Raw genomic sequence first — 15,172 nt, 5'->3', positions numbered from 1 at the left:
TACCACCATCTCATGATGTGTGTTATCTACATCTCCATTTTAAAAAGAAAGAAGCTAAGGCTTAGCCTAAATAAGTTGACCAAGGACACATAACCAGTAAGCAGCGGAGCTGGACTCTGGTTACAGACCTCTCCATCATGCTGTGGTCATCACATGAAAATCCCTAGGACAGCTGAAGGAACGTCATGGTCTCTTCATGTACTGTGTCTGGAATGAATACTGCTTTAAATTACGCTTTTTTTCAAGCTTTCTAACCAAAACCGCTCATTTTCTCTGTTGTATTTTTACTTTCATTTTATTTTATTTTTGGCCGCACTGCATGGCTTGCGGGATCTTAGTTCCCCGGCCAGGGATTGAACCCACACCCTTGGCAATGAAAACACGGAGTCCTAAACACTGGACTGCCAGGGAATTCCCTCTGTTGTATTCTAAATTTTAAGTTCATAGGGTGATTTCTTTGTTGTTATTTTCTATAGAAGTCAAATTTCCTGTCAATGCTTTTCCATCATAAATTTGGACACATGACAAAGCATATGAAAGTCAATAGCAGTAATTTCGGTATTCATCAGTTTGTTTTTCCTCTAGAATTAGTTCTGTACTATATTTACTTTAATTGATAAATTGCTATGATAATATCAAAGACAATTTTCAAGAAAATAAAGTAGGGGGGACCTTCAATATAGCGGAGGAGTAAGACGTGGAGATCACCTTCCTCTCCAAAAATACGTCAAAAATACATCTACATGTGGAACAACTCCTACAGAACACCTACTGAGCGCTGGCAGAAGACCTCAGACTTTGCAAAAGAAGGCAGAGCACCGCCTAAATGAGCTCCAGAGATGGGCACAAGTGCGGCTATCGGCTTGGACCACAGAGATGGGCATGAAATGCTAATGCTGCTGCTGCAGCCACCAAGAATCCTGTGTGCAAACACAGGTCACTATCCACACCCCCCTGGGAGCCTGTGCAGCCCGCCACTGCCAGGGTTCCATGATCCAGAGACAAGTTCCTTGGGAGAACACACGGTGTGCCTCAGGCTGTTGCAATGCCACACTGGTCTCTGCTGCTGCAGGCTCACCCTGCATTCCAATTATAACTTCCGTACCCCTCCCTCCCCCCAGGCCTGAATGAGCAAGAGCCTCCTAATCAGCTACTGCCTTAACCAGGTCCTGTCTGGGTGGGAACAGATGCCTGAGGGCAACCTACACACAGAGGTGGGGCCTAAACCAAAGCTGAACCCCAGGAGCTGTGCGAACATAGAAGAGAAAGGGAAATTTCTCCCAGCAGCCTCGGGAGCAGCAGATTAAATTCCCACAATCAACTTGATGTACCCTGAATCTGTGGAATACCTGAATAGAAAACAAATCATCCCAAAATTGAGGTGGTGGACTTTGGGAGCAACTGTAGACTTGGGGTTTGCTCTCTGCAACTGACATGTTTCTGATTTTTATGTTTATCTTAGTATAGTTTTTAGCACTTGTTATCATTGGTGGATTTGTTTATTGGTTTCGTTGCTCTTTCTTCTTTTTTTATTATTATTTTTATATATTTTTGCTTATTATTAAAAAAAATTTTTTTCTTTCTTTTTTCTCAATTTTCTTCTGAGCTGTATGGCTGAAAGGGTTTGGTGCTCTGGCTTGGTGTCAGGCCTGAGCCTCTGAGGTGGGAGAGCCGAGTTCAGGACACTGGTCCACCAGAGACCTCCCAGCCCCACGTAATATCAATTGGCAAGAGCTCTCCCAGAGATCTCTGTCTCAACGCTAAGACCCAGCTCCACCCAATGGTCAGCAAGCTCCAGTGCTGGATAGCCCATGCCAAACAACTAGCAAGACAGGAACACACCCCACCCATTAGCAGAGAGGCTGCCTAAAATCATAATAAGTTCACAGACACCCTAAAACACACCACCAGACATGGCTCTGCCCACCAGAAAGACAATATCCAGCCCCACCCACCAGAACATAGGCACCAGTCCCCTCCAACAGAAGCCTACACAAGTCACTGAACAAACCTCACCCACTGGGGGCAGACACAAAAACAACGGGAATGATGAACTTGCAGCCTGTGAAAAGGAAAACCAAACACAGTAAGTTAAGCAAAATGAGAAGACAGAGAAACACACAGCAGATGAAGGAGCAAGGCAAAAACCCACCAAACCAAACAAATGAAGAGGAAATAGGCAGTCTACCTGAAAAAGAACTCAGAGTAATGATAGTAAAGATGATACAAAATCTTGGAAATAAATGGAGAAAATACAAGAAATGTTTAACAAGGACCTAGAAGAACTAAAGAGCAAACAAACAATGATGAACAACACAATAAATGAAATTAAAAATTCACTGGAAGGAATCAATAGAATAACTGAGACAGAAGAACGGATAACTGACCTGGGAGATAAGATAGTGGAAATTACTACCGCAGAGCAGAATAAAGAAAAAAGAATGAAAAGAATTGAGGACAGTCTCAGAGACTTCTGGGGCATCATTAAATGCACCAATGTTCAAATTATAGGGGTCCCAGAAGAAGAAGAGAAAAAGAAAGGGTCTGAGAAAATATTTGAAAAGATTATAATTGAAAATTTCCCTAATATGGGAAAGCAAATAGTCAATCAAGTCCAGGAAGCACAGAGAGTTCCATACAGGATAAATCCAAGGAGAAACACGCCAAGACACATATTAATCAATATATCAAAAATTAAATACAAAGAAAAAATATTAAAAGCAGCAAGGGAAAAGCAAAAAATAACATACAAGGGAATCCCTATAAGGTTAACAGCAGATCTTTCAGCAGAAAATCTGCAAGCCAGAAGGGAATGGCATGATATATTTAAAGTGATGGAAGGGAAAAACCTACAACCAAGATTACTCTACTCAGCAAGGATCTCATTCAGATTCGACAGAGAAATTAAAACCTTTACAGAGAAGCAAAAGCTAAGAATTCAGCACCACCAAACCAGCTTTAAAACAAATGCTAAAGGAACTTCTCTAGGCAGGAAACACAAGAGAAGGAAAAGACCTACAATAACAAGCCGAAAACAATTAAGAAAATGGTAATAGGAACATACATTATTGATAATTACCTTAAATGTAAATGGATTAAATGCTCCAACCAAAAGACATAGACTGGCTGAATGGATACAAAAACAAGACCTGTATATATGCTGTCTACAAGAGACCTACTTCAGACCTAGGGACACATACAGACTGAAAGTGAGGGGATGGAAAAAGATATTCCATGCAAATGGAAATCAAAAGAAAGCTGGAGTAGCAATACTCATATCAGACAAAATAGACTTTAAAATAGAGACTATTACAAGAGACAAAGAAGGGCACTACATAATGATCAAGGGAGCAATCCAAGAACAAGATATAACAGTTGTAAATATTTATGCATCCAACATAGGAGTACCTCAATACATAAGGCAAATGCTAACAGCCATAAAAGGGGAAATTGACAATAACACAATCATACTAGGGGACTTTAACATCCCGCTTTCACCAATGGACAGATCAACCAAGATGAAATAAGGAAACACAAGCTTTAAATGACATGTTAAACAAGATGGACTTAATTGATATTAATGGGCATTCCATCCCAAAAGAACAGAATACACTTTCTTCTAAAGTGCTCATGGAACATTCTCCAGGATAGATCATATCTTGGGTCACAAATCAAGCCTTGGTAAATTTAAGAAAATTGAAATCGTATCAACTATCTTTTCCGACCACAACGCTATGAGACTAGATATCAATTCCAGGAGAAAAAACTGTAAAAAATAGAAACACATGGAGGCTAAAGAATACACTACTAAATAACCAAGTGATCACTGAAGAAATCAAAGAGGAATTCAAAAAATACCTAGAAACAGGGCTTCCCTGGTGGCGCAGTGGTTGAGAGTCCGCCTGCTGATGCAGGGGACACGGGTTCGTGCCCCGGTCCGGGAGAATCCCATGTGCTGCGGAGCGGCTGCCCCTGTGAGCCATGGCCGCTGGGCCTGCGCGTCCGGAGCCTGTGCTCCGCAACGGGAGGAGCTGTAGCGGTGAGAGACCCACGTACCACACACACACACAAAAAAACCTAGAAACAAATGACAATGAAAACACAATGACCCAAAACCTATGGGATGCAGCAAAAGCAGTTCTAAGAGGGAAGTTTATAGCAATACAGTCCTACCTCAAGAAAGAAGAAACATCTCAAATAAACAACCTAACCTTACACCTAAAGCATTTAGAGAAAGAAGAACAAAAAAACCCCAACGTTAGCAGAAGGAAAGAAATCATAAAGATCAGATCAGAAATAAATGAAAAAGAAATGAAGGAAACAATAGCAAAGATGAATAAAACTAAAAGCTGGTTCTTCTTTTTTTTTTTTTGCGGTACGAGGGCCTCTCACTGTTGTGGCGTCTCCTGTTGCGGAGCACAGGCTCCGGACGCGCAGGCCCAGCGGCCATGGCTTACGGGCCTAGCCGCTCCACGGCATGTGGGATCTTCCTGGACCGGGACACGAACCCGTGTCCCCTGCATCGACAGGCAGACTCTCAACCACTGCGCCACCAGGCATGCCCTAAAAGCTGGTTCTTTGAGAAGACAAACAAAATTGATAAACCATTAGCCAGACTCATCCAAAAAAACAGGGAGAAGACTCAAATCAACCAAATTAGAAATGAAAAAGAAGTAGCAGCTGACACTGCAGAAATACAAAGGATCATGAGAGATTACTACAAGCAACTGTATGCCAATAAAATGGACAACCTGGAAGAAATGGACAAGTGCTTAGAAAAACACAACCTTCCAAGGTTGAACCAGGAAGAAATAGAATATATAAACAGACCAATTACAAGCACTGAAATTGAAAATGTGATTGAAAATCTTCCAACAAACAAAAGCCCAGGACCAGATGGCTTCACAGGAGAATTCCATCAAACATTTAGAGAAGAGCTAACAACCATCCTTCTCAAACTCTTCCAAAATATAGCAGAAGGAGGAACACTCCCAAACTCATTCTACAAGGCTACTATCACCCTGATACCAAAACCAGACAAAGATGTCACAAAGAAAGAAAACTATAGGCCAATATCACTAATGAACATAGATGCAAAAATCCTCAACAAAATACGAGCAAACAGAATCCAACAGCACATCAAAAGGATCATACACCATGATCAAGTAGGGTTTATCCCAGGAATGCAAGGATTCTTCAATATACACAAATCAATATGATAAACCATATTAACAAATTGATAAAAACCATATGATCATCTCAATAGATGCAGAAAAACTTTTGATGAAATTCAACACCCATTTATGATAAAAACTTTCCAGAAAGTAGGCACAGAGGGAACCTACCTCAACATAATAAAGGCCATATATGACAAACCCACAGCCAGCAACGTTCTCCATGATGAAAAACTGAAACCATTTCCTCTAAGATCAGGAACAAGACATGGTGCCCACTCTCACCACTATTATTCAACATAGTTTTGGAAGTTTTAGCCACAGCAATCAGAGAAGAAAAAGAAATAAAAGGAATCCAAATCAGAAGAGAAGTAAAACTGTCACTGTTTGCAGATGACATGATACTATACATAGAGAATCCTAAAGATGCTACCAGAAAACTACTAGAGCTAATCAGTGAATTTGGTAAAGTAGCAGTGTACAAAATTAATGCACAGAAATCTCTTGCATTCCTATACTAATGATGAAAAATCTGAAAGAGAAATTAAGGAAACACAACCCAATCCAAAAATGGGCAGAAGACCTAAAGAGACATTTCTCCAAAGAAGATGTACAGATTGCCAACAAATACATGAAAGGATGTTCAACGTCACTAATCATTAGAGAAATGCAAATGAAAACTACAATGAGATATCACCTCACACCGGTCAGAATGGCCATCATCGAAAAATCTACAAACAATAAATGCTGGAGAGGGTGTAGAGAAAAGGGAGCCCTCTTGCACTGTTGGTGGGAATGTAAATTGGTTCAGCCACTATGGAGAACAGTATGGAGCTTCCTTAAAAAACTAAAAACAGAACTACCATAGGACCCAGCAATCCCACTACTGGACATATACCCTGAGAAAACCATAATTCAAAAAGAGTCATGTACCACAATGTTCATTGCAGCACTATTTACAATATCCAGGATATGGAAGCAACCTGAGTGTCCATCTGCATCTTTATTTCTGTCCTGCCCCTAGGTTTGTCAGAACCATTTTTTTTTTTTTAGATTCTATATATATGTGTTAGCATACAGTATTTGTTTTTGTCTTTCTGACTTACTTCACTCTGTATGACAGACTCTAGGTCCATCCACCTCACTACAAATAACTCAATTTCGTTTCTTTTAATGGCGGAGTAATATTCCATTGTATATATGTGCCACCTGTTCTTTATCCATTCATCTGTCAATGGACACTTAGGACATGCATTGGTTGACTAGTCTGTTCTTCACTTTTACCTTCCTAAATTTGTATCTATCCCCCCCCCAGAAATAATCAGCACTTTAATCTTTTAATAAAAAATAAATTTATTTATTTATTTATTTTTGGCTGCATTGGTTGACTAGCTTCTTCTTCACTTTTACCTTTCTAAATTTGTATCTACCCCCCAGAAATAATCAGCACTTTAATATTTTTTAAAATAAGTTTATTTATATATTTATTTTTGGCTGCATTGGGTCTTTGTTGCTGTGCACAGGCTTTCTCTCGTTGTGTTGAGTGTGGGCTTTTCTTCATTGCGGTGTGCGGGCTTCTCATTGAGGTGACTTCTCATGTTGCAGAGCAAGGGCTCTAGGCACGTGGGCTTCAGTAGTTGTGGCACATGGGCTCAGTAGTTGTGGCTCGTAGGCTCTAGAGCACAGGCTCAGTAGTTGCGGCACATGGGCTTAGTTGTTCTGCAGCATGTGGGAGAAAAAATCATATGATCATTTTAACAGAATGCCAAAATATTTTGATAAATATCACCATATATTTTTGATTTAAGCAAATCTTAATATGTTAGTGAATATTGATCTCAAACCAACAGCCAGTATTCTATTTAGCAGTTAAACATTAGAATCATTTTCATTAAAGTTAATAATTTGAGTGTCATTACTATTATTTAAAATTTTCCTAGAAGTGCTAATCAATGCAATAATGAGAAAAAGAAGTGAAGGAGGTATAAATATCTGACAGGAAGAGACAAAATTATCATTATTTAAAGATTATAAGGTTGCTTAAAAAACTATTAGAACTAGTGGGAGAGTTCAGAAAGATTGGCAATTATGACAGAAATATTTAAAAATTAATAGTTTCCTTATGTATCAACAATAGTTAGTTAAGATAATGAAAAAAAAGGGTTCATATCATGGCAATCAAAAATAAAATCAGGGCTTCCCTGGTGACACAGTGGTTGAGAGTCTGCCTGCCGATGCAGGGGACGTGGGTTCGTGCCCTGGTCTAGGAGGATCCCACATGCCGCGGAGCGGCTGGGCCCGTGAGCCATGGCCGCTGAGCCTGCGCGTCCGGAGCCTGTGCTCCGCAACGGGAGAGGCCACGGCAGTGAGAGGCCCGTGTACCGAAAAAAAATAAATAAATAAAAGTAAAAAAGTAAAATCAAAGTAATAAAGATAAATGTGCCAATCTCAAAATTTTGCCATGGAATCTAAAAGGAGATTTGAATAAAGAGAGAGACATTCTACATTACTGTACTGGAAGATTTAATATTATAAAGATATTAATTTTCCTCAAGCAAAGCCTATAAATTTAACAAAACCCCAACAAAAACACCTGGAAGTTTTTTAGAATGTGAAATAAATCTATTTTTTAGTTTATTTAGAAAAATCAACAAATGAAGAAAGCAAGCACATCTTTAGGAAAAATAGTAGTGAAAAGGCCTTTTCCTATCAGATATTAAAATAAGTCAGCAAGATAGAGTAATTAAAATATTACTGTTCTACGTAAAAAAATAGCTCAGAAATATATCCAAGTACATATTAGAATTTAGTATATAATAAAGCTAGTGCCTCATTCATCGGGGGGGGAGTGTTAAGATGACAGTCTAGGGGACTTCCCTGGCAGTGGAAGTGAAAGTGATTAAGACTCCATCTTCCAGTGCAGGGGGCAGGGGTTCGATCCCTGGTCAGGGAACTGTGATCCCACATGCCACGGTGCAGCCAAAAGTTTAAAAAAAAAAAAAAAAAAGCTGTCTAACTGTTAAAATAAACCCAAACTCACACAGTACACTAAGATAAATTCCAGAAGGATTAAAAATTTTAACGTTAATAGAAGAAAATACACAGGAATATTTACAAAATTTGGAGTAAGGAATGATTTTCTACACATGAAACTAAAAACAGAAAGTATAAAGGATGATAGAGATGATTATATAAGGTATAAAACTTTCATATAGCAAGATTTACCACAAACCAAATTAAAAGACAAATGACATTGGAGGAAAGTATCCTTAACCAAAGGTTTGTATCCTTAGTGTTCAAAGACTTTCTTCAAATCAATAAAAGAAAAATGAAGATACACAACTGACCAGGAAAGGTATTTGACATAAGAAAAATCCTCAAATGCTCAATAAACATAAAAAGTTCAACTTCACTATCAGTCAAGAAGTGCAAATTTAAACCATAAAGAAAAGAATAAGAATAAATATATCCATAATTAAGAGGAGTTTGGAGATTCAGGCCCTTTCAAACATTACTGGATATATAAACTTATACAGTTCTTCTAGAGGGTATAAAAGCCATAAGACAGGATTTACTCTTTAGTTTAGGAATGCTACTACTAGGAATGTACAGCAAAAAAATAATGTTACTACTAGGAATGTACTGCCAAAAAAAAAAAAAAAATATATATATATATATATATATATATATCTCCTTAATATATAACATGGCACTCTCTATAATAATGAATTGGAAACAACCTAAGTGTCCAAAAACAAGGGATGTATGCAGCCGTTTCAAAAGATGTAGAAGAATATTTAGGAACAAAAAATATTTCAGGAAAGATATTTAAAATAACAAAGCAATAATGAAAATGCAGCCAGTAGGGGGAAAGAAGTTGTAACTTTGACAACCTGACACCAGAGTTCTCATAGGGAGGGACTATTTTGATTTAGCAGAATAACTTATCTCTTTGTAGTTTAGAATAAAGCAGAAGAAGCATTGAATTGCCTTGTGCAAAAGAGGATGGGAACTGGAAATGATTGCTTTGGAGTTTATAGCTAGAGGGGGTTGAATTCGGAAAATGAAAAAGATATTCATTACCTTCTCAGGGAGAGAAGCTGGGCAGCTGTTGCTGCTGTACTGCCTCTGGAGGGATGGTCAATGAGAATTTTCCAGTGATATAAATGACTAATGGACTCTTAAAAGAGCTGCTCTCTTAACATGCAGTTTCAAGTTATTCTCTAAGCTGAGCTTCAATATAAGCCATCCTTTCTTGCTCCCAAATTTTCCCTAAAAGTTTGCCAACACACCACCTTGTTTAGGCCATATTTTGGGGAGAGAAGGGGTTGGGGAAATGAAGAAGGGACATTTCATGCCCAGAAAGTGAAATGAGCGGTGGAGATCAAGGCAGAAAATCAGAGCTAGAGGTAATCAGAAGAAACATATCCCCACCGTCACCTCCACAAAACCCCCCAAGAACCCTCAGAGATATTGGTAGGGACTTGGGCTTCACACCCTTTCATAGGACAGAGGTTTGAGCAGAATTCTTTTCCATCTCAAAGGTTGGGGAGACCCATAAAGTACATGCGATGAAGAAACTCAAGAGAACATTCTTTAGAAGGATACACAGTATGCAAAAGTTACTTAAGATGCTAAAATTATGAGCATTATTTATTTTCCTCTTTTGCTCACCTGTATTTTGATTCTTCTATAATGAATCCATATTACTTATATAATTTTTAGAAATAAAAGTGTACTGTGGGAATACGTAGATCTACCAGAAAGCTGACTGGTGGTTGCCAGGGGCTGCAGGAAGGGAGGAATGGGAAGTGACTGCTTAATGGGTGTGGGTTTCCTTTTGGGGAGATGAAAATGTTTTAGAACTAGATAGAGGTAGTGGTTGTACAACATTGTGAATGTACTAAATGCCACTGAGTTGTTCACTTTAAATGATTAATTTTATGTTATATGAATTTCACCTCAACAGAGAAAAATGAAAAAAATCTACTGAGGAGAAAAACATACAACATAGATCAGACTCCGTCACTCTTCTGCTTAAAATCCTTCAGGGACTTCCTAACTCTTTAGCATGGCAAACAAGGCTCTTCACATCCTGGCCCCGCTGCTGCTCCACCACAGCTACCCCTTCCTATACACCTTATTCTCCAGCCATACAAAACCATGTGCAGTGCTCTGAAAGGACCTATTCTTTCCTGCCTTTGTGCCTTTGTATGGCTTTGCTTTTCTTGGAATGCCCTTCCCCTAGTTAGTTTCCGCTCAACCTTCAAAACTCAGCTAAACATCTCCTCCTTTGAGAAGCTTTCCCTGATTTCATAGTCTTGGGTGCCTCTTCCCTTACACCCCAAGAACCTTCTGGACATTTCTTTATTTTATCAGTGTAGGTGATTGTGAATCTTTGGAGGACGGGGCCTGGGCCTTTCCTCTCTTTAGCTTCAAAAGTTGGCCCAGGACAGAAGCCACAAGAATGTAGAATGAATAAGAACAGACTTAAAATCACTGAAAATAACAACCTTTTCTAATGTAAACAGGTGGTTACCCTGGGCATGGAATTGAAAATGATTCAGAGATATTTAACTGGCCTACTATGGTATTTATCATAGAGGAAGAGGATATCTTTTCTTTTTCCTTTTTATGAATTATTTAGGAATTGAAGTATGATAAAAATTCTGAATGATAGGTTAATAAAAATGTCAATCTAATTAGCAAAATGGTCCCACATGGAGGGTTGCAGAATACTGATGGTTTTAGGAAAATGCCTAAAAACTCAATTACTCTTGCAAAAAAAAAAAAAAAAAAAAATCCCAAAACAAAAGAACCATGATAGGTAATAGATAAAAAGAGATTTTTTTTTTTTGATACCTTGACTCAAAACTAAGATATAGTATTGCTATCTTAGGATGATTTTTAAAAATACCTAAGTCTTATAGGATTTTTTTTTTTTTTTTTTTTTGCGGTATGCGGGCCTCTCACTTTTTGCAGAGCACAGGCTCCGGACGCGCAGGCTCAGGGGCCGTGGCTCATGGGCCCAGCTGCTCCGGGGCATGTGGGATCTTCCCGGACCGGGGCACAAATCCGTGTCCCCTGCATCAAAAGGTGGACTCTCAACCACTGCGCCACCAGGGAAGCCCCCTTATAGGATTTTAAATGAACCTAAGTTCCTAATGAAATCATGGATCTAGGCAAAAAAATCATCAATGGCTGCTAAAACTATTAGGTAAAATGTTGATGAGGAACATATGTATCAGACTGGCAGCCGCTGAATCCACTGTTCAATCTTAGCATTTACTAAAAGCAGGACAGTCAGACATTAATTACCTCCTGATAAAATGCAGTAGGAAGTACACTGCTTAAGAAACAGTCTTGCCAAAAGAATTGAACCTGAATTTAACATCTCTAATCATCATGTTGTGAGAAATATAAAGGAAATAGGAGCATGTTAAATGACCCCATTGAGGTATGAGAAATCAAATCAAGAAGATGGGAATTTGGGACTTCCCTAGCGGTCCAGTGGTTAAGACTGTGCGCTTCCAGTCCAGGGGACACAGGTTCGAATCCTGGTCAGGGAACTAAGACCCTCCATGCTGCAATGGTGTGGCCAAAAAAAAAAAAAAAAGATGGGAAATTCTATAAGACAAATGACAATTTTTTCAATGAATAAGTTGTATGAAGAAAAAGGGAGGGGAAAATCAGAATTCAAGGAAACAAAGATTTGAGACATAAATTTTGAATAAACAAAAAGATAATTTTGAGACAACCTAGGAAAATTTACATGGATTGGGTGTTGATATTATTAAGGAATTATTGTGAACTATTATGTCTGATAACAGTGATTATCATACCATTGTTCTTTTTTCTAAAGTTTATTTTATTGAGGTATAGTTGATTTACAAAACACCATTATGTTTTTTTTTAAGTTCTTATATTCAGAGATTGAAATGTTAATGGTGAAATGATATGAGGTCTTGAATTTGCATTAAAGTGCTTCCTAAAAAGTATGTGTTGGGGTAGATGAAACAATAATGCAGAATATAAATAATTGTTGACTCTGGATGATAACGGGCACATGGATTCATTATACTATTCCTTCCCCTCTCGTGTATGTTTGAAATTTTCCATAAGAAAAAGTTTTAAAGAATAAACCTAACATTCAACAGCCATGTGGCAATGTTTATAAGCCCATCTACTTAGCCAAGACTATGTCACGGGAGATGGCATTGTTGGACCAATGGGAAGATCTTAGGCCTTGGAGTCAGAAAGTCCCGGGTTTGAATTCCAGCTCTGCTACTTACTAACCCTGTTAGGTAGGCAAGTTACTCACTTCTCAGAATCTGTTTCTCATCCGCAAACAGGGATAATATTACCTACTTCAGAAGATTTGCAGAATAAGTGAGATGATATACAGAGTGTCCATCACGTGCCCCTCACAGAATAAATACTCTGTGAATGTTAACTACCTTATACTAATCCAATTATTTCCTTTATTGTTTTTTTTAAAATAAATTTAAGTAATACTCCCCCAATTTTACTCTCCAGAGGAAGGAACCACTGTTAACAGTTTGGTGTTGGTATCTTTCTGGGCTTTTTCTTTATATCTATAAATATATATAGGAATATGCATCTACTTACATACAGTGTGGGTTTTTTTAAAACAAAAATGGAATCTTATATTACATATTACTTGGCAATTTACTTCTATCACGTTACAATATATAGTGTGTCTCTTTTTGTCAGTTCTTGTGGCTCCTACATGTGATTCAATCAGTGTGCCATTCATATGCCTTTATTCCCAGGTATGAGCATTTCTGTGAGATAGAATCCTACAGAATTGTTAGGTGGAAGAGTGTGTGTAGTGCGTATCTTTATGGTACTACAAAATGGCCCTACTGCCCTTCTACAAGTTACTGAGTTACTTTCACATGAAGACCTCAATATTATCTATTTTCTATACATTTCTAAGTTGCATTCTGGAAGATATGCCCTTTCTGGTACCACTTATTTCTCAACAGGCACTGAAAGTGTTCAGAGAATAAATGTGTTTGATTAGCAAAAATCATCCTCATGGAAAATAGTCAGGCTCCATTCTGCTATTTGTTCCTGTTAGAGAATAATGCAATGCATACTGTTTTCAAGATTGAATGTAGCGGTGTATTGGATAAAATAAATGGGAGTCCTAGTTTTCTTTGTGAAAAGCCAGTGAACATTATTTGAGGCAGAATCCTGAGAGAAAGCAGGGAAATAAAACCTCCTCTCAAATGAGGTCCCAGTGAATGGCAGCCGTGGAAAAGTGGATGAGTAAAGAAAGGGGAAGGAAAGTCTGCCTTGATTCCCTGGGGAGTTCAAGATCTCACTTTTCCCCCCTGTTGTTCTAGTGACTTTTAGAGAGGACAATTCTAGAGAAGGATGGTTTCAAAAAGAAAAGAAATCCAAATGGAATCCAATTTGGCCTTACTTATGTCAGAGCACCTGCCATGTGGTGTACAATAGTCCCAGGCAGAACTCCTAAGAAAGATCACTTTGTAAACCATCCTTCTGCTGTGGGAGTTCAACAATTGTCCTTTGTCCATGCAGCCCTCCCATCATCCCGCTATGGAGTTGCTGGTCCAAACCACTGTAGTAAGGTTTGGGCAAGAAGAAATTATTCCATTGTCTTTTAAAAGTTAGATCAATAAGGGTGATATCATTCATGACGTATGGCTTTCCTTGGGTCCCAGCTATTCCAGATGTAGGAGATCATGTGCTACCCCATTGCTGGATATATTTCTCCAGATCCGTAGGCAATATGGGCACATAGAAGATGACCTGTGTCAGATGAGAATCTACTTAAGCCCCCAAAATGCTGACTTTTCTTTTAGGTGAAGTGCAATCAACATTTTGCTTAGTGACTTTTAAAACAATGCATGTAAAAAAAATAAATGTACTGTTCTTTCTTGCACTTAGAGTTAGGTTTTAAATACAAGGTACTAACTCAATTCATTGCATTTGACCTCCAGAACACTTTGTGTCTCTAATTCCTTTTTTAGTCCTGAATCAATCTTTTGCCAGTGACAGAGGGGTCGACCACAACAAATGGGCAGTTTGCACATGAGACTTAATGTACAACTCCTTGTTCGTTTTTCCTTGACAGGTAACTTTAATTATTTTGACAAATATTTAATGTGCCAGGTATTGTCCTAGGTGCTAAGGATAAAGCAGAAGAAAACAACAAAAATTCTTGCCTTTGTGGGTTTACATGCTAGTTGGGAAGCTTCATTCATTCATTCACTCATTTATTCCACAAGCATTTATTGATCTTCTAATACAACTCAGGCCTTAAACTACATACTGTGCCTAAATAGGATTTTATCCCTGCCCTCAGAGTCTAGTGGGAGAAATAAGACATGTCCCCTGTCCTCCCCTGCTGCCCGCCATATACCCTCATACATAGAAAGTATAGAAGAGGGGCACCTGGTTCAGGTTGAGTGGTTCAAAGAATGTTTCTCAGAGAAACATGTAAACAAGCAAGTAAGTTGAGGCTGGAAGAATGAACTGATGGGGGAGAAAGGCAGACCTGGTGGTGATGAGACGGAGCATGGCATAGGGCCTGGGCCAGATGAGGAGACCAATGAATGCTGTTGAATGAATGAATGAAACTTCCCCAGGAGAGCATAAACTCCATGAGATATGTTCTGGGAACTGCAAGTTCCTTCCAATGGTTGAAGTTTAAGGTGTGTGGGGGTGAGAAGCAGGAGACGGGGCTGGGCAAGGAGGCAGGGTCAGGGCTTGAGGTAGGTCTGGCTAAAGAGGTTTGTCCTGATGACAATTAGAAAATTTGTGGATCGATTTAAATGGCAATATGACATGGTCTGATTGGTTTATTCTTTTCTTAATAAAAATGTATTTAAAAAATTCCACAAATGACATATGTTTATTTTAGATGACCCTTATGGACTTTTTGTGGGAGCAATGATTTCATTATACTATTTTTGTAAATGGTACTTTGCATATCTCTTTCTGCT

The 15,172-nt window shown here is 38.6% G+C and overlaps 1 long non-coding RNA gene across 4 annotated transcripts in view; it reads left to right on the top strand.

The window, feature by feature from the left end:
• Positions 1-15,172, top strand: part of LOC117196585 (uncharacterized) — a 90,325-nt gene that overhangs the window by 19,906 nt on the left and 55,247 nt on the right. For all 4 annotated transcript variants that reach the window (XR_007478839.1, XR_007478838.1, XR_004476833.2 and 1 more), the window contains exon 3: positions 14,198-14,301. This is a non-coding gene — a long non-coding RNA (uncharacterized LOC117196585). The remainder of the gene's footprint in view (positions 1-14,197; positions 14,302-15,172) is intronic.

This window comes from Orcinus orca, chromosome 8, assembly GCF_937001465.1.
Source record: "Orcinus orca chromosome 8, mOrcOrc1.1, whole genome shotgun sequence".
Taxonomy (NCBI): Eukaryota; Metazoa; Chordata; class Mammalia; order Artiodactyla; family Delphinidae; genus Orcinus; species Orcinus orca.
The sequence above is the reverse complement of the archived record's forward strand: the minus strand, read 5'-3'. Positions and strand labels throughout refer to the sequence as shown.